Here is a 21,959-nt window from a genome sequence, read left to right on the forward strand (position 1 = left end):
AACCTGTAATACTCATAGCTCTTGCCTTAGTCTTGAGTAGTAGTAGTAAATCTTGACCTGTATGTATGCTGCTGCTACTGCATCTCTAGGCCACTGAGGTCTGGGACAAGAATAAACAGTGCTCCTTAAACCTTCCAACCTTCTGACAATTCAAACAGGGCAGTGCAAAATCTACTTAGATTTCATCATTCATCTGTTCAATAAATATTTGCTGATCATTTACTATATAAGTACTACTGTAAACGATGCATTCACAGTAATGGACAAAATAGGCAAAATTCCTACCCATAAGGAACCTGTAATCTAGAAAAGGAGGACAATAAACAAATTAGTATGTAACATAATATTAGGCAGTAAAGAAAAATAAAGCAAGGTTAGAGTGGTAATTTATATATTACAGACAGGGAGGGCCTGAGTGAAGCAAGAACATGACCCATCTGGATATCTGGGGAAAGAGTAAGACAGAAGAGACAGAAAATGCGAAAAATTTAAGGTAGATTATCCCAGTAGAAGCTGCTGCTCTTATTTTAACAACCTGCAGAGTTCTTTAGACACCTTAGCCTTAGAGAGTCAGCCTCAATGACTGGGTTGGGTTTCTCCTTTGTAATTATATTGCTACCCAACTGGCTCAGTTCCCAAAAAACTGTCAGGCCTTGAACCTAAATTACCCAGTACTATGAAAGTAACAGAGGCTAGTAATATATACTGGTTTGGTATGTCTTAAAAACATTTTCTGATTTGTAATTATATTAGATACCTATTGCTAAAAAATAAATTGCCACAAACATAACTGCTTAGTTATTATTATTATTATTTTTGTCCTCACCCAAGGACATGTTTGCATTTATCTTCAGATAGAGTGGGAGGGAGAGAGGGAAGAAGAGAGAGAAACATTAATGTGAGAGAGACACATCGAGTGGTTGCCACTCACATGACACCAACCGGGGCAGGGGACAAACTGCAACCGAGGTACATGCCCTTAGTGGGAACTGGACTGGGATTCTCTGTTCCGCAGGCCAATGCTCTAACTGCTGAGTCAAACCGGCCAGGGCTATAGCTGCTAATTTTAAAAACCCATTTATTATCTGAGTTTCTGTGGGTTAGGTATGCTGGGTCCTATGCTTTAGGCCCTATCACAGGGCTGGAGTTTCATCTAAATGTTCGAGTGGGCAAGGATCTGATTCCAAGCTCATGTTTTTGTTGACAGGATTCAGTTCCCTGAAGGCGATAGGACTGAGGGCCTCAATATTAGCTTGTTGTTGGCTGGAGGTCAATCTTAGTTTCTTGCCAAGTGGAACTCTCCAATGTAGTTGCTTATTCTACCAAAACTTACAAATCAAGAAAGCAATAAAGACTGCTAACAAGATAGAAGTTACAGGAAAACCTCGATATAATGGACTAATTCAGTCGAGGAGGTGTCCATTAAAGCCAAAATTCCATTACATAATAAAGTAGACTTTCAGAATGCATATAATAAAAAATTGAAAAATTTGTTTACCTGTTTTTACTTTGTCGACACGTTTGTGTATTTAAAATTAAGTATGTATGAAAAGTTTATTTCACAGAAAAGTTTTCTATATGTATTACTGTAATTTTAAATTTATACTGAATAGGTCTAGTAAATGTGTACATTCACCAGGCACCAAGATTAAACATTTGCACATGGCTAGGGCGTGGCTTACCACATGTGGGAACATCAGCCTACACATGTTACAACTGCTGCAGAAAGTCACTCCATGTGACAACAGAAGCAATTACCTTGTGTGATATGGTGATCACATGCTAATCATTCATTGAACACTATTTATGAGCAGTGACTCGGATTTAAATATGTAGACTATAGTTGTATATATGTAATATTTATTTAGGTCAGTGAAATCACTACAGTGTTTTCTCCAAAATATAGCCTAGGTGCTAAAATTTGTTAAAATAACAGTGAATTAATAACAAAAAATAATCTGTTGATTTAATTATAAGCAAATCTTGGTTAAAAGCATTTTAAAATGAACATGGTGAAACTTTTCACATATGACATACAGAACAGAAATTGTGTTCATTAAATCTGAATTCTGTTAAATTGAGGTCTGCAAAATAGAGGGTTAGCTGAATAGTCAGTCCTATGTAACCTAATCACAGAAGAGACACCCCCTTTGCATGTTATGTAGGTTAGAAGCAAGTTCTACCTATACTTGAGGGGAAAACATCACACAGGGTATAAATACCAGGAGGCAGGGATCATTGGGGTCATATTACAATCTGCCTGCCATAATAAAATAAATTATACTTCATTCACATCAACAAAATTATATAAAAGTAAAATATTTAGGGACATATAGTAGTCTTATAAACACCTGCTTTTCAAATACTGGTATCATGGACTACATTTTTCATTCCTAATACAAAACAAAATCAGGTGGCTGTTGTTTTTAACAGAACAAGCCTTTTAATTGCTTTTATTACTCAATCTTTTTTTTAAATTTAGCTTTCTTACTCTGTGCTTGTGCCTTCAATACTTTCACATCAATTTTCTGTTCCTCAATAAGGAAAGCACACACCTGTCACAGACACATTTAGCACACACATGGACCCCCCATAGGTTCTGCTGACATGCTTTTCCGTTTTTGAGAACTTTATTGGAACTTTAGGTTGCACAGCACGAACTCGGAGAAGTCAGGCTGGGCACATGACACATGCAGATTTTGGTACTTTCCTAACCTCCTTGTTATAAAGGTAGAGAATTCTATTACCAGAGGTTCAGGACAGCCTAGTTCTGTGAAAGGCTGTATTGTAGGATAGCCTCTGATGGTACGTCATATGTTGGACCACTATGAATGCCTGAAGTCACCGACTCCGGAAGAGATAAAACAAAATCAGTTTTTTAATAAAAATATTGTTTAAAGTATTATTTTAAAATTATGTATAATTGTTTAAAGTAGTATTAAAAAATAGCCCAAATACACTACGGAAATAGTTCAGAAGTAAAATAAAGTACCAGAATAAAACATAGGTAAGTCAGTTGCCCCAAGTTAATAAGTTTTCCCATTACCCTTATTAATTTGGCCAGTGAAGTGGACAATAACTTATCCTTCTAAGTTCAAGAAATCTATGGGTAGACACTTCTCCAAAATGGATATACAAATAAATGGTCAAGAGACATATGAAAAAATGCACAACGTCACTAACCATCAGAGAGATGTAAATTAAAATGACTATGAGGTATGACCTCATACCTGCCAGAATGGCTGCCATCAACAAATCATCAAACAAATGTTGGCGAGGGTGTGGAGACCAGGGGACTCTAGTACACTGCTGGTGGGAATGCAGACTGGTGCAGCCACTATGAAAAACAATATGTTGTTTCCTCAAAAAATTAAAAATGAAATTGTCTTTTGACCCAGTGATCCCACCTCTAGGAATATATCCCAAAAAGCCTGCGACACCAATCAGAAAGTATATTTGCACCCCTGTGTTCGCAGGAACACTAATTACAATAGCTAAGACCTAGAAACAGCCCAAGTGTCTATCAGTATATACGTAGATAAAAAAGCTGTGGTACATTTACATAATGGAATACTTTGCAGTTATAAGAAAGAAAGATCTCTTACCCTTTGAGATCACATGGAGGGACCTGGAGAATAGTATGCTAAGTGAAATGAGCCAATCAGAGAAAGACAACTTTCACATGATTTCACTTATAGGTGGAACCTAATGTACAAATAAACTGACAAGCAAAATAGATCCAGAGACATGGAAGCATGGAAAAGACTGAAAAATGTCAGAGGGAAGGAGGGGGTTCATGAAGAGATAAAGCAAAGAACTTATATGCATATATGCATAACCAATGGACACAGAGTGTGGTGAAGATGGAGGGTGGGAGCGGGGAGGAAGGTGTCAGTGGGGGAAAAAAGGAGGGACATCTATAATACTTTCAACAATAAAGATAAATTAAAAACAAAAAAAATCTATGATCCAAGACATATAGTAAGTATAAGCAAGTAAATGCTTATATAAATTAATATTAATTGTAAGTACATTTTATTGAGGATTAAGTATTTTGGATTAATTTTTAAATTATAATTTTTATTAACTATAAAGCCAAAATCAGAATAAAAAACAGACCTTTATAAAACTCAGAAGAAACCCCATGTAAGATAAAGTGATATTAAAATGCAAGTTTTGAGTAGAAAATCCAATCAAAGCCTAAAAGATTAAGTTCTGAATGGAGAATCTAACTAAAAAGAAACCCTAAGAAAATCCCTGTACCCCAATTATATATATATAAAAATTATATATAATATATAAAAATAAACATATTATTTATATATAAATAAAATTAGGGTGGAATAACTGTCTGGAAATATCTAGCTATGGTTCCTAGGTTTCTTATAGCAGCAGCACAAAGTTATAGAATTCAATACCAACTGGGTATGCATTCTGTATCACAAGGGAACTTTTAGCAGGAATACAAAGCATACACAATTTCCTTCTACCTTCTACCTAGCCAACGCTGAATCCACTTATGATATGAAGATGACCACCTTTCCCTATCTCACAGAAAACATAAAGGTTGCCAGAATAAAATCTCTTCAACTTTTTAACCTTCTATTTCCCTATAAATGTTTGTAGTCTTCAACTTTCTTCACAGGAATAAGTTTCCATTCTGTACAAAACCAATCCTTCAGCTTCTGCACTTGACCCATTACATTGTATCTCATCTCCTTCATGGCTATTCCTCTCTTTGTATTTTTAGCTTCCTATCAATTTTAAGAGAAATACCTGAACATGCCTTCATAGTATAAATGAACAAAAATACAAATAACATGGCAAAATGCTCCCCCTTGATTCTATAAACTATTCACTTGTAGCCACTGATCTGTAACTCCTTGTAATGATAGTCTACACACATTTCTTGCCTCATCCAGACTGCAAATGCCACAGTGCACTGAACTTATTTTGGTAAAATTTTACAATATCATTCTGACTGCCAAGAGCAGTGGGTACTTTGCTAATCTCCTCTCACTTGATCTTTGTTGACCACTCTTCCCTTTGAGAACTCTCCATGACTTCATTCTGTCCTGGATTTTCTGTTTTTCTTATTCTTCTTTGCTGACTTCTTCTGCCTTAAATACTTTCCTTGATATTTTGAAACACACACACACACACACAAAACTGTTACAGATTTCAAACATATAATAAGTACTTCAGCACTTATCAACTCAATTTTGTTTATCTAAATTCCTAGCCAATCCTCCTCCACTACTACCAGCTATTTGGGAGCAAATCACAAACACCATATCATTTTGGTATGGGGCAAAGGCTCACTGCCTGACTTGCATAGAATATCAGCTTCTGAGAAAAGACAAAGCTTTCTGGGAGCCTGACCAGCAAAGAGACAGGAGGCAAGATTCAAATCTACCTATCAGATCAAGGGTTTGGGGTGGAATTTAAAGGGTTAGGGAAGGATGAGGTGGGTTGGTATGTGGAAGCTCTGTTGGGACAGGTTTCATTGGAAGAGCTTTGGAATTTGACCATTTGTGGTAAGATATAGCAAGGAGATTCAGCACCAGATATTCCTGGACAATGGACCAATTGCTTCTTAAAGGGTTCCTGTGTTCAAGTTCTGGTCATGTCCCAATCCTTTGGTTCTAGGTATAATTAGAGGTCAAAATTCTCACCTCTGTACGTGCTTTGACTGTATAACTTGTGGTTTAGGCCTGTTGCCTTTGAAAAGCAAACTTAGTATCCTGTTAGAAACAGAATTGGACCAGTTGGAGATGATGGATCAGTGATTACAATTTCATCTGTAAATATTTCTGCATGTATCTCTAACAGTAGACTATTTATTTATTTAATCCTTATCCAAGAATATTTTCCATTTATCTGCAGGTAGAGTGTGAGGGAGAAAGAGAGGGAGAGGGAGAGGGGAGGGAAGAAGGAGAGAGGGAGGGGGAGGAAGGGGAAGGAGAGAGAGAGAGAGAGAGAGAAACATTGATGTGAGACACATTGGTTGGTTGCCTCCCACACAACCCAGACCAAGGCCAGGGATGTACTGAAACCAAGGTACATGCTCTTGACTGGAATCGAACCCATGACTCTTCAGTTCGAGATCTGATGCTCTAATCACTAAGCCAAACCAGCCAGGGCTAATAGTAGACTATTTTTAAAAAAAAACATAACACAGTGCTCTTATCACACTTTACAATAACAATCAATGATCACATTTGCCTGATTAACTTCTGATTTTTTATGGTTTGATTTAGTACCCATAAATATTTCATATATTATAATTAGTTAATATATCATCAAGCCTGATTTATTGTTTCAGGTTTTTTGTTTGTTTGTTTGTTTTTTAATCCTCAACCGAGGATATTTTTTCCATTTATCTTCAGATGGGGGTGGGGTGGGGTGGGGAGAGAAACATTGATTTTTGTTGTTCCACTTTATGCAGTCACTGGTTGATTCTTGTATGTGCCCTGACCAGAAATTAAACCCACAACCTTCGAGTATCAGGATGACGCTCTAACTAACTGATCTACCCAGCTAGGGCTATAACTTCTTTCTTTCTTTTTTAATAAGAGAACATTTATTTGAAAAATCACAGAGGTAGAAGAAGTAATCTGTAGAAGAAATGGGCTTAGGAAACAAGTTGTAGATGTAAAGGAAGGGCCTTTAGAGCTTGGGGGTGAGGAAGGTAATGGTAATGCGCCTTGTGGGAGAAAGGGAGAGGGAGAGGGGTAGAGGGTAGGGAAAGGGAAATGTGCAGACGTACTTCCGTGAGAAAGCGCACACTGGGTCCTCTGTCCTAAGGGTTTTAAGGGTGGAGATTTCAGGGTAGGTCCCAGGGGAAGATCTTAATAGAATATTCATCAGTTTTTCAGGTGTATCCTTTTAGGGTAGAGTCCCCACTGATTGAATGGTTGGCATCAGGGCACGGGGTCATTATCCAATGTAGCTGGTCCTGAGGTCATCTGTGAGGTCACTGGTCTGCTTTTGCAGTTTTTCTGGGCCGGGAGCTGAAATACAACGGAATCCTAGATGCTATCTCTAGGGAGGAGAGGTAAGGGGATCCAAATTACATGACCAGTGATATGCTAGAGGAGGAAAGTTCACCCTGGGGATGAGATCCCACCCTACAATTTTCCTTTGCTAGGCACCCAGGGCTTTCTGCCCTGGTGACCTTCTGTATCTGGTCCATTGTCCTTGCTCTGCTCATCTCATCTAACTGCCTACCACATCCCCCCACCTCAAGGTTTGGGCCTGAATTCTTTCTGTTGATATCCAGAGTCAGACATGTCTCTCTCAGACATGACATCCAGTCAGACTTGGTAACTAAAACCACAACTGAAACTTGTCTTATTGATTTTATGCAAAGAAACTAATTGCCATGACTCTTTATTAAGAATTGCCAAATTCTGGAAGGACTAAGTAGGGAGAAATATATATAATTTATCAAAATGCTTTAGAAATATTTCCTTGTCCTGGCTTGTTTTGCTGAGTGGTTGAAGCATCAGCCCGAATACCAAAGGGTTGCAGGTTCGATTTCCAGTCAAGAGAACATACTTGAATTGCAAGTTCAATTACCTGCCCCAGTCAGGGTGATACAGGAGGCAACCAATCAATGTGTCTCTCTTGCATTAATATTTTTTTCTCTCTCTCCCTCCCTTCCACTCTATCTAAAATAAACTGATGGAAAAATATCATTTGGTAAGAATGAACAAAAAACAAATAAAAATGTCTTCTTATATCTGAAAAGCAAGAGGAAAATTCTTGTCCTTTTAACAAAGTGGAAAAGAACCAAAGTCCAAGTTTTCATTAGCTTACTTTGGATCTATACTATAAATTTTTAACTTAATTAAATTTATTATTTAACTTATTTATAATTTTCTTTCAAGATTTCTCTTCACAAACCTTTCTACAGCTTTCACAGATCCTTTTTACCCATTTATTCTTTTTAATTATTCGTTTGATAAACTGGGCCATATATCCTATAGAGTTTCCCACAGTCTAGATTTTGCTGATTGTCCTCCTCTGATAGCTGTATTTCCTATAAATTATCAGTTGGATCTAAAACAGTGTATTTCAACCTTGACTGTACACTGAAACAACTCCAGAGCTTTCAAAATTCCTGATGCCTAGGTCTCACCCTCAGAGACCTTAATGTAATTGCAACCTAGGCTTTGGGATTTTAAAACACTCTCCAAGTGATTCTGATGTGCAATAAAATAAAAAAACCACTGCAATAGATAAGAGATTTTATTAGATTCCTGCTTTATAATTTCTGATAAGACTACTGAATATGTAGTTTGTGCTTTTTATGATATTAGCACTCATTAATAATCACAGTTCCACCAGGACATTTCAAAATAAAGATGTTTTAACATTCTTTGTACATTTATTACAGGTGATACTTTTTTTTTAATCCTCACCTGAGGACATTTTTTCATTTATCTTCAGATAAAGCGGGAAGGAGAGAAAAAGGAAGACAGAGAGAGAAACATCAATGTCAGAGAGAAACATTGACTGGTTGCCACCCACACAACCCAACCGAAGCCAGGGACTGCAACCAAGGTATGTACCCTTAGCGGGAACAGAACCCGGGACTCTCTGGTCCATGGGCTAACGCTCTAACCGTAGAGCCAAACCGGCCAGGGCTACAGGTGATACTTTTATAAATAGATACTTCTGGCATCAATTATTTGCTTTTATTGAGATATTATTCGTATAGGAAAGGCAGGAAAAATGTGTGACTTTTGTCTTCTTTATTTACCAGTTTTCAAAGTAAGGAGTAAGTTTTATCAAGGATAACTACTAAGTATTTCTTTAAAATTAAAAACTCAGGGATTTAGGCATACCTGATGAATTTCAATCCCTTGGGATTGTGATCCTTACTGATGCTAAATTTATCATTCCTTGGTAGATATCTACTTAAATTGATTCCTGAGTCCTTTTAATACAATCCTTATACTCTTTGGTGTCGTCCTTACTTTTTAGTACATAGGGTTACAGAATTGTCCTACACATTTCCTGCCCCAGACCTCGAATCAGTCATTTCCTCAAGGAACCTCTGTTTCTTTTAATGGGAAATCATGTTTAAAAACCACAATATAGGGACAACTGGAAACGTAATAATATTTGCATAATAGGAGTCCCCGAAGAAGAAGAAAATGAGCAAGGATTAGAGAATATAGTCAAAGAAATAGTGACAGAAAACGTCCCTAATTTGCTGAAGGAAGAAGTCATTCAAGTTCAAGAGGCACAGAGAGTCCCAAGTAAGAAGAACCCAAACAGGCCCACACCAAGACACATTGTAATTCAAATGTCAAAAATTAAAGACAAAGAGAATCCTAAAAGCAGCAAGAGATAAGCAACAGGTTACCTACAAAGGAAACCCCATAAGGCTCTGAGCTGACTTTTCACAAGAAACACTACAGGCCAGAAGGGAATGGCAGGAAATAATCAAGGTCATGAAAAACAAAAATCTGAATCCAAGACTACTCTACCCAGCAAGGCTGTCATTCAAAATAGAAGGTCAAATACAGAGCTTCCCAGACAAAAAAAGGCTAAGGGAATACATTAGCACCAAACCAGCACTACAAGAGATGTTACTGCTGTAAATAGTAGAAGAAATAGGAAGAACAATATAACCAAACTAAACAAAAATGGCAATAAATAAGTACATATCAATAAGGACTAAATGCTCCGATAAAAAGACACAGAGTAGCTGATTGGATAAGAAAGCATGACTCATCTATATGTTGTTTATAAGAGACCCACCTCACAACAAAAGACTCACATAGGTTGAAAGTAAAGAAATGGAAAAAAATTTTCCAAGCAAAAAAAAGCTGCGGTAGCAATACTCATATCTGATAAAATAGATTTCAAAATGAAAGCCATAACTAAAGACAAAGAAAAGATCTATCCAACAGGAAGATATAACCTTGACAAACATATATGCACCCAATATAGGAGCACCAAAATATATTAAAAATCATCGGAAGGACTTCAAAGGAGAAAGCAACAGCAATACCATCATAGCAGGGGACTTCAACACCCCGTTGACATCACTGTATAGATCCTTTAGACAAAAAATTAGCAAGGAAACAGAGACTGTAAATGAAGCACTAGACCAAATGAATTTAACAGATATCTACAGAGAATTACACCCCAAAACTACAAAATTCACATTCGTCTCAAGTGCACATGGGACATTCTCAAAGATAGACCACATGATAGGACACAAACTAAATCTCAACAAGTTCAAGAAGACTGAAATCATATCAAACATCTTCTCAGATAACAATGGCATGAAACTAGAAATCAATTGCGAGAAGAACATGCAAAGACATTTGAACATGTGGAGGCTAAATAGCATGATATTAAACAATGAATGGGTTACCGAGGGGATCAAGGAAGAAATAAAAAACTTCCTGGAAAGCAATGAAAATGAACACACAACACAAAATCTATGAGATGCAGCAAAAGCAGGTCTGAGAGGGAAGTTCAAAGCACTATAGGCCTACCTCAAGAAACAGGAAAAATTTCTAATTGACTGTCTAACCTCACAACTTAAAGAATTAGAAAGCAAACAAAAAGAAAACCCCAGAGCAAGTAGAAGAAAGGAAATAGTAAAGATCAGAGCAGAAATAAATGACATAGAGACCAAAACAACAATTCAAAGGATCGAAGAAACAAAGAGCTAGTTTTTTGAAAAGATAAACAAGATTGATGGACCCTTAGCTAGGCTCACCAAGAAACAAAGAGAGAGAACCCAAATACACAAAATTAGAAATGAAAGAGGAGAAGTACCAACTGACACCACAGAAATACAAAAGATCATTAACAGCCACTATGAACAATTATATGGCAACACATCTGACAATCTAAGCGAAATGGACAAATTTCTAGAAACACACAGTCTCCCAAAACTGGACTGGGAAGAGATAGAAAACTTAAACAGACCAATAACAACTAAGAAAATTGAAGAGGTACTCAAGACTCTCTCAGCAAACAAAATCCCAGGCCTGGATGGCTTCACGGAGGAGTTTTACCGAACATTCAAAAAAGAACTAAAACCCATTCTACTCAAACTATTTCAAAAAATACAAGAAGAAGGAAGACTTCCAAACTTGTTTTATGAGGCCAGCATAATTGTAATTCCAAAACCAGAAAAAGACACTACAAAGAAAGAAAACTACAGGCCAATATCCCTGATGAACATAGATGCCAAAATTCTGAACAAAATACGAGCAAATCAGATCCAGCAATACATCAAAAAAATTATTCATCATGACCAAGTGAGATTCATCCCAGGGATGCAAGGCTGGAACAATATTCACAAATCAATAAATGGAATACACCACATAAACAAAATGAAGAACAAAAACCACATGATCATATCAATAGATGCTGAAAAAACATTCGACAAAATCCAGCATCCATTTCTGATAAAAATGCTCAGCAATCTGGGAATAGAGGGATCATATCTCGACATAATAAAAGCCAAATATGAAAGACCTATAGCCAACATCATACACAATGGGCAAAAACTAAAAACATTTCCCTTACAAACCGGAACAAGACAGGGATGTCCACTTTCACCACTCTTATTTAACATTGTCCTGGAAGTCTTAGCCACAGCAATCAAACATGAAGAAAAAATAAAAGGGATCCAAATTGGACAAGAGGAAGTGAAACTGTCAATATTTGCAGATGACATGATATTATACATAGAAAACCCTAAAGACTCCATCAAAAATTTACTAGACTTAATAAATGAATTTGGCAAAGTAGGAGAATACAAAATTAATGTCAAGAAATTGACGGCATTCTTATACACCAATGATGAACTCACAGAAAGAGAAACCGAAAAAACAATCCCATTTACCATCCTGGCAAAAAAATTAAGATACCTAGAAATAAACTTAATCAAAGAACTAAAGGACCCATTTGCAGAAAACTATGGGACATTGAAAAAAGAAATAGAGGAAGATATAAAAAAGTGGAAGCACATACTTTGTTCATGGATTGGAAGAATTAACATCATTAAAATGTCCATATTACCCAAAGCAATCTATAGATTCAATGCAATCGCCATCAAAATACCAACGAGCCCTGGCCGGTTTGGCTCAGCGGTTGGAGCGTTGGCCTGCGGTACAGAGAGACCTGGGTTCGGTTCCCGCTAAGGGCACGTACCTTTGGTTGCAGTTTGTCCCCGGCCCTGGTTGGTCGTGCGGGTGGCAGCCACTCGATGTGTCCCTTCACGTCAATGTTTCTCTCTCTCTCTCTTCCTCTCTCTCCCTCCTGCTCTATCTGAACAAAAAATGGAAAAATGTCCTCGGGTGAGGATAAAAAAAACAACAAAAAACAAAAAAAAAACATCCTCGGGTGAGGATTAATTTTTAAAGCCCGGCTGGTGTGGCTCACTGGTTGAGCGTCAACCCATGCACTAAGAGGTCACCAGTTCGATTCCCGGTCAGGGCACATGCCCAGGTTGTGGGCCTGATCCCCAGTTGGGGGCATGCAGGAGGTGGCCAATCAATGTTCTCTCTCATCGATGTTTCTATCTCTCTCTCTCTCTTCCTCTCTCTCTAAAATCAATAAAGGCAAAATATTTAAAAAAAAAAAAATACCAACGACATATTTCACAGAAATACAACAAATACTTCAAAAGTTCTTATGAAAGATTTTTTGTGTCATATGAAACAAAAAAGTCCCCGAATAGCCATAGCAATATTGAGAAAGAATGACAAAGTCGGTGGGATCACAATACCAGATATCAGGTTATACTACAAAGCGACTGTAATCAAAACAGCCTGGTTCTGGCATAAGAACAGGCATATGGACCAGTGGAAAAGACTAGAGAATCCAGAAATGGACCCAAGGAAATATGCTCAATTAATATTTGACAAAGGTGGCAAGAGCATACAGTGGAGTAAAGACAGCCTCTTTAATAAATGGGGTTGGGAAAGTTGGACAGCTACATGCAAAAAAATGAAGCAACTTACACCATACACAAGAATAACTCAAAATGGATAAAGACTTAAATGTGACCCGTGAATCCATAAAAATTCTAGAAGAAAATGTAGGCAACAAAATTTTGGACATTATATGCAACAGAATTTTCTCTGACACATCACCTAAGGCAACAGAAACAAAGGAGAAAATGAACACATGGGACTACATCAAACTGAAAAGGTTCTGCAGAGCAAAAGAAACCACCATCAAAATGGAAAGAGAAAATATCATTGCCAATGATACAACAGATAAGGGGATAATTTCCAAAATATATAAAGTGCTCATACAACTCAACAAAAGGAAGCCAAAGAACCCAATTAAAAATGGGCAGAGGAGCTGAATAGATACCTCTCCAAACAGAACATACAAATGGGCAAGAGACATGAAGAAATGCTCAACATCACTAATCATCAGAGAGATGCAAATTAAAACAACAATGAGGTATCACTTCACACCTGTCAGAATGGCTGTCATCAACAAATCATCAAACAAGTGTTGGCGAGGGTGTGGAGAAAAGGGGACTAGTGCACTGCTGGTGGGAATGCAGACGGGTGAAGCCACTATGGAAAACAATGTGGTGTTACTTCAAAAAATTAATAATTGAACTTCCATTTGACCCAGTGATCCCACTTCTAGGAATATACCCTAAGAAGCCTGAAACACCAATCAGAAAGAATATATGTACCCCCATGTTTGTAGCAGCACTATTTACAGTAGCTAAGATCTGGAAACAGCCCAAGTGTCCATCAGTAGATTATTGGATAAAAAAGCAGTGGTACATATACACAATGGAGTACTATGCAGCTGTAAGAAAGAAAGATCTCTTATCCTTTGAGACGACATGGAGCGAACTGGAAAGTATTATCCTAAGTGAAACAAGCCAAGCAGAAAAATACAAATACCACATGATCTCACTTATATATGGAATATAATGAATATAATAGTCTGAGTAGACCCTGAAACCCGGATGTAGGGTACAGACTGACAAGGCTCAGAAGAGGGGGTGTGGGGGGTGGGAAGAGATAAACCACAGAACTTATCTGCATGTATGCATAACCAATGGACATGGACAACAAAGCCGGGGAAGGGGCGAGGGGGATGGGGCGGAGGGTGTCAATGGGGTAAAAAAAGAGAAACATGTAACAAAAAAAAACAAGCAAAAAAAACCACAAAAAAACCCCCACAATATAACATGGGTATTAGAGGGAGGTACTTAGTACTGTTGAAACGGTCCCTATATCCACGCCTTTTCAGTGGACAATGATAAGAAATGTATTTAAATTAAATTACATATTTTTAAAGAAAAATTACCTACTCAGGGGATCTCACCCATTTTATACCTTCTTCTTCCCATGCTGAAAATCCTGATTCACTATTATAAACAACATAATTATTTATGTACTTTATCCCACATCACATACACAGCAGTCTGAGAATACTACTACTGCTTCTACTACTACTTCTATTACTACTGATAACATGATTATTGAATAGAGTTCATGGTTTTTTGTGGAAGATCTTGTCCATGACATATTCCAGTAGGGCTACAAAAATAAAGTACCATGTTTAAAAAAGAGTAAGTAGTTGAATAAATACAAAGTCAAATGAAGAGGTTCCTCTCTGTGTGATTATGCCACCAATTGGATACATACTTGCATTAAGACTTTCCATTCTGCCCTGGCTGGGTAGCTCAGTTGGTTAGAACATCGTCCCCATACACCAAGGTTTTGGGATTGATCCCGGGACAAAGCTCCTACAAGAATCAACCAATGAATGCATAATATAGGTGGAACAACAAATCAATGTTTCTCTTTCTTTTTCTGCTTTCCTCTTGTCTAATATCAATCAATCAATAATTTTTAAAGATTTTCTATTTTACTTTTGAGTTTTAGTAATTTCTCCTTGTATTTTAATTTTGTTTTATAACATTTATAAAATATTTATATGACCTCAAAGTTAAATCTAAAAAACAAAGTATATTTAAAGAATTATAGTTTTTATCCCTGGTCTCTCCAATGTATTCTTCACACACATCCTCCTCTACTATTGGTAATCATATTTCCATATTTTAGGGTTTATCCTCGCATTTAAAAAAAATAAGCAAAATGTGTATTTATTTATACTACACACTTTCTTAGGTAAAAAACAGCACACTGTACACATTTCTCCACTTTCTTTTTAAACTTACTATATCTTATAGATTGCTCTGTAGTAGTATATAACAATAGTCCATATTCTTTCTTCTTAAATTTCTATTCCTTTTTAGAGATGCACTGCATTACATTCTATAGATACACAATAGTTTAATTCCCTACTGATGAACATTTGGGCTGTTTCCAGTTTTTTGTATTCCAAATGATGATGCAGTGAACAAACTTGGAAACATGTCTTTTCATATCTTTTGCTAGTGCATCTATAAACTATATCCTTAGAAGTAGAATAGCTGAGTAAAAAGCAAATGTGTACATAATTTTGTTAGATATTCACAAAGTTCCCTCCATAATGTTTATATGCCAATTAACGATGTGTGAGAGTAACTGTTTCTTTTGTGGTTCCATAGAAATATTTGAAATATTTGTTCTACTTCTGTGAAATATGCCATTGATATTTTGATAGGAATTGTGTTTAACCTATAGATTGTTAAGGGTAGTACAAACGTTTTAAATTATTTTAATACTTCCTATACATGAACACAATATATGCTTCCACTTATTTGTACCTTCTTCAATTTCTTTCTTCAGTGTCTTATAATTTTCTGAGTACAGGTCTTTTACCTCCTTGGTTAAATTTATTCCCAGGTACCTTATTTTTTTGTTGCAATGATAAATGGAATTGCTTTCTTAGTTTCTCTTTCTGATAGTTCATTACTGGTGTAAAAATATGCCACCTATTTCTGAATATTAATTTTGTATCCTGCTACTCTACTGAATTCATTTATGAGTCCTAGTAGTTTTTTAGTGGACTCTTTAGGGTTTTCTATATACCGTGTAATGTCATCTGCAAAAAATGACAGTTTTAATTCTTCCTTTCCTATTTGGATGCCTTTTATTTCGTCTTTCTGTCTGAATGCTATGGCTAGGAATTCCAGTACTATGTTGAATAAGAATGGTAAAACCAAACATCCTGAGTCCATTCTCACCTCATCTATGTCTCAGAAGATCAAAATCTGGGTTCTGAGTGAGTTGCCAGTGACATATTTAAAAGACTCATTTTAACAGGAAAAGGTACAAAGCCAAGAAACAGCAGTAAACATAACTGCTTCTGATAGAACAGAGATGGCGGTGGAGTGAATGGAAGCTACACAGACTGTCTCCTAGGACAAAACAGGAATTACAACTAAAATAAAGACAAAACATTGGGAAACTCCAACTGAAGAACACCTGGAAGCGAGCCAGTACAATCAGGGACAGAGAGGATGCCAAGTTGAGCCTGGTCAGAACAGCAGAGGTGCATGGGGGTGGGCTAGGAGACCACAACCAGCAACGAGGGCTGTATTAGCGGTGTGCGCTTCCCGCTGAGAAAGCAGGGGTTTTAAAAAGTACCATATCAGCTACAGCCGCTCAATTAGGGCTCTGACAGAGAGAGGGCAGACGTTAGACTAAAACTGCGTGGAGAGTCTGGGGCTCTTGGCTCAGGAGAGAGCCGGATGGGAGTGCACAAGGAGTCTTGTAGAGAATCACTTCCCTCACAGGACAATAGTCATCTTATTCAAAGAGCCCCTTCCCAGAGCCCCAGGAAGAAGCAAAGACCCCTCCCTCAGGAATTCAACAACACCAGGCCAGGACAAAATAATGCAAATTGAGGCTCATTAACGTTCAAACTCTGATATCAAGCAAGTGCCCCACACACTGGAAATCTTCTTACAGCTGAAGAATTTTCATTCAGATGAGGGGCTACACATCCAGGCTCAAGTAACAAAGACTAATAGCCTCCAGGCAAAAAGCTGGAGGATAACTGAACCTTTACTTGGCTTGCAAATCTACCCAGGAAAATAAAACTCGACAGTGGTGTTTAACATAGTTCCTGCCACACTCATCCAAACCCAGTACCTCTACAATCAGCAGAACACTAACACCCACAGGGAAAATTTGGCAGGCTTTACAACTCACTGAGACAGCCAAAATGGTGAAATAAAGAAACGAATACCAAATGAAAGAACAAGATAATCTTGCAAGAGAAGAAATAAATGACAGAGAATTAAGCAAGATATCAGAGGGAGAGTTCAGAGTAATAATTACAAGGATGCTCAACAACATGAGTAAAAAATACTGAAAACCAACCAATTGGAAATGAAGAATGACATAGGAGAAATAGGGAATACCTTGGAAGGAATAACCAGCAGAGTAGAGGAAGTAAAGAAAAAAAAAAACCAGTAAATTAGAAGACAGGGTAGAAAAAAATCACCCAATCAGAAAATCAAAAAGAAAATAATTAAAAAAAAAAGAAAGACAGCCTAAGAGAACTGTGGGACAACAGGAAACACAACAACATCCACATTATAGCTGTGTCAGAAGACGAGTAAAATGAGCAAGGGTTAGAGAATATATTTGAAGAAATAGTGACAGAAAATTTCTCTAGCTTGGTGAAGGAAAAAGGCATACAAGTCCAAGAAGCATAGAAAGTCCCAAATAAGAAGAAACAAAGAAGGCCCACACTAAGACACATAACAACTAAAATCGCAAAAATTAAACAGAAAGAGAGAATCCTAAAAGAAGCAAGAGATAAGCAACAGGTTAACTACAAAGAAACCTCCATTAGGTTTTCAGCTGACTTCTCAACAGAAACACTACAGGCCAGAAGCAAATGGCATGAAGTAATCAAGGTAATGAAAAACAAGGATCTGAACCCAAGACTACACTATCCAGCAAAGCTATCATTCAAAATAGAAGGTGAGGCCTGGCCGGTTTGGCTCAGCGGTTAGAGCGTCGGCCTGCGGTCCTGAGAGACCCGGGTTCAGTTCCCGCTAAGGGCATGTACCTCGCTTGCAGTTTGGCCCCGGCCCTGGTAGGTTGTGCGGGTGGCAGCTACTCGATGTGTCCCTTTCACATCGATGTTTCCCTCTCTCTCTCTGTTCCTCTCTCTCCCTCCCACTCTACCTGAACAAAAAATGGAAAAATGTCCTCAGGTGAGGATAAAAAAAGAAAAAAAAAAGAAAAAAAAAGAATAACAAAATAGAAGGTGAAATAGAGAGCTTCACAGACAAAAAACAAAAAAAAAGGCTAGGGAAATATATTAGCACCAAAGCAGGACTCCAAGGAATGTTAAAAAGACTGCTGAAATAAGCAGAAGAAACAGGAAGAGAAACATAACTAAAATAAACATAAATGGCAATAAAAAAGTACATATTGATAACAACCATAAAAGTAAATGGATTAAACGTTCCGATCAAAAGACACAGAGTACCTGAATGGATAAGAAAGCATGATTCCCTCACACCAGTCAGAATGGCTGCCATCAACAAATCACCAAACAACAAGTGTTGGTGATAGTGTGGAGAAAAGGGGACTCTAGTACACTGCTGGTGGGAATGCAGACTGGTGCAGCCACTATGGAAAATAATATGGTGTTTCCTCAAAAAATTAAAAATTGAACTGCCATTTGACCCAGTGATGCCACTTCTAGGAATATACCCTTAGAAGCCTGAAACACCAATCAGAAAGAATATATGTACCCCCATGTTTGTAGCAGCACTATTTACAATAGCTAAGATCTGCAAACAACCAAATGTCCATCAGTTGATGAATGGATAAAAAAGCTGTGGTACGTATACACAATGGAGTACTATGCAGCTGTAAGAAAGAAAGATCTCTTATCCTTTGAGACGACATGGAGGGAACTGGAAAGTATTATCCTAAGCGAAACAAGCCAAACAGAGGAAGACAAGTATCATATGATCTCACTTATTTGCGGAATAAAGTGAACATAATAGCCTGAGGAATGGGGTAGTCCCAGAGACATGGAAGTGGGGTACAGACTGACAATCCCCAGAAGAGGGGTGGTGGGGGAGAGATAAACCACAGAACTTACATGTATGCATGCATGAACAAAGATCATGAACAACAAAGCTGGGGACAGGGTGGAGAGGGAGGGGAGGGCGGAATCAGTGAGGGGAAAAAGGAGAAACATCTGTAACAAAAATAAATAAATTAGTTAAAAAAATAAAATAAAATAATAAATAAATAAATAGAAAGAAAGCATGATTCACCCTGGCTGGTTTGGCTCAGTGGTTAGAGCGTCAGCCTGTGGTCCCAAGAGACCTGGGTTCGGTTCCCACTAAGGGCACGTGCCTCGGTTGCACTTTGTCCCCGGCCGGAGTTGGGTTGTGCAGGTGGTAGCCACTTGATGTGTCCCTTTCACGTTGATGTTTCTCTCTCTCCCCCCCCCTCCCGCTCTGTCTGAACAAAAAATGAAAAAATGTTCTCAGGTGAGGATGAAAGAAAGAAAGCATGAATCATATATATGTTGTTTATAAGAGACTCACCTCATAACAAAGACGCACATTGGTTGAAAGTGAAGGGATGGAAAAAACTTTTCCAAGCAAACGAAAAGGAAAAAAAAAAGCTGAGGTAGCAACACTCATATCTGATAAAATAAGACTTCAAAATGAAGTCCATACTAGAGACAAAGAAGGGGACTACATAATATTAAAAGGATCAATCCAAGAGAAGGATATAACCTTGGTAAACATATATGTACCTAACATGGGAGCACCAAAATACATCAAAAAACTTCTGGAGGACTTCAAAGGAGAAATGGACAGCAATACAATCATAGCATGGGACTTCAACATGCTGCTCACATCACTGCATAGATCCTGTAGACCAAAAATTAACAAGGAAACAGAGACTCTAAATGATGCACTAGATCAAAGGGATTTAATAGATATCCACAGAGAATTACACCCCAAATCTGCAGAATTTACATTCTTCTCAACTGCACGTGGAACATTTCCAAAGACAGATCACATGTTAGGACACAAACAAAGTCTCTACATACATGTTCAAGAAGATTGAAATAATATCAAGCATCTTCTTAGATCACAATGGCATGAAACTAGAAATCAATTACATCAAAAACACACAAGAACACTCAAACACATGGAAGCTAAATAGCATGTTATTAAACAATGAATGGGTTACTAAGGAGATAAAGGAAGAAATAAAAACTTCCTGGAAACCAATGAAAATGAACACACAACAACACAAAATCTATGGAATGCAGTGAAAGCAGGCCTCAGAGGGAAGTTCATAGCACTAAAGGCTTACCTCAAGAAACAAGAAAAACTTCTACTTGACTCTCTAACCCTACAACTTAAAGAACTAAAAAGTAAACAAAAACAAAAACCCAGAGCAAGTAGCAGGAAAAAAACATTAAAGGTCAGAGCAGAAATAAACGACATAGAAACTTAAAAAATAAAAAAATAAAAAAAAAACCCACAAAAAAACAAATCAATGAAACAAAGAGCTGGTTCTTTGAAAAGATAAACAAGATTGATGGAACCTTAGCCAAACCCACCAAGAAACAAAAAGGACCCAAATAAACAAAATCAGAAACGAAAGAGGAGAAGTAACAAATGATACCACAGAAATAGAAAGGATCATTAACACATACTATGAATAATTATACGCCAACAAATTGGAAAATCTAAGAAAAATGGACATATTTCTAGAAACACAGTCTCCCAAAACTGAACTGGGAAAAGATAGAAAACTTGAACAGACCAATAACAACTAAAGAAATTGAAGATGTAATAAAGAATCTCCCAGCAAACAAAAGCCCAGGCCTGGAGAGCTTCATGGGGGAGTTTTACCAAACATTCAAAGAACTAACACCCATTATCCTCAAAGTATTCCAAAAAATTCAAGAAGAAAGACCTCCAAATTATTTTATGAAGCCAACATAATTCTAATTCCAAAACCAGATAAAGACATGACAAAGAAGAAAATGACAGGCCAATATCCCTGATAAACACAGATGCCAAAATCCTTAACAAAATATTAGCAAATCATATCCAGCAATACATTAAAAAAACTATTCACCATGACCAAGTGGGATTCATCCCAGGGATGGAAGGATGGTACAATATTTGCAAATCAATAAATGTGATACACCACATCAACAAAGTGAAAGATGAAAACCATATGATCATATCAACAGATGCTGAAAAAGCATTGGATAAAATCCGGCACCATTTCTGATAAAAACGCTCAGCAATGTTGAAATAGAGGGATCATATCTCAACATAATAAAGGCCATATATAAAAAACCTACAGCCAACATCATACTCAATGGGCAAAAACTGAAAGCATTTCCATTAAGAACAGGAACAAGACAGGGATGCCCACTTTCACCACTCTTATTTAACATAGTACTAGAAGTCTTAGTCACAGCAATTAGACAAGAAGGAAAAATAAAAGGGATGTAAATTGGAAAGGAAAAAGTGAAACTGTCATTATTTACATATGATATGATATTGCATATAGAAAAGCCTAAACACTCCATCAAAAATTTACTAGAGCTAAAAAATTAATTTGGCAAAGTAGCAGGATACAAAATTAACATCAAGAAATGGACCGAATTCTTATATACCAATAATGAACTCACAGAAAATGAAACTAAAATAATAATCCCATATACCATTGCAGCAAAACGCTATGATACCTAGAAATAAACTTAACCGAAGAAATAAAGGACCTATTCTCAGAAAACTAGAGGACATTGAAAACAAAAAAAATAGAGGAAGATATAAAAAAGTGAAAGCATAAATCTTGTTCATGGATTGGAAGAATTAACATCATTAAAACGTTCATACTACCCAAAGCAATCTCCATTAAAATACCAATAATATTTTTCATGGAACTAGACCAAATACTCCAAAAGGTTATATGGAACCAAAAAAGATCCCGAATAGCTACAGCCATTTTGAAAAGGAAGAACAAAGTAGA

At 37.1% G+C, this 21,959-nt stretch overlaps 1 protein-coding gene and 1 pseudogene across 6 annotated transcripts in view; both read right to left on the reverse strand.

Annotated features, from left to right (window-relative positions):
- Positions 1 to 21,959, reverse strand: part of COG5 (component of oligomeric golgi complex 5) — a 439,997-nt gene that overhangs the window by 133,318 nt on the left and 284,720 nt on the right. The gene's annotated exons all lie outside the window — the stretch shown is intronic.
- LOC118620294 lies at positions 2,457 to 4,724 on the reverse strand (annotated as a pseudogene).

Source organism: Molossus molossus, unplaced genomic scaffold (genome assembly GCF_014108415.1).
Source record: "Molossus molossus isolate mMolMol1 unplaced genomic scaffold, mMolMol1.p scaffold_m16_p_7, whole genome shotgun sequence".
NCBI lineage: Eukaryota > Metazoa > Chordata > Mammalia > Chiroptera > Molossidae > Molossus > Molossus molossus.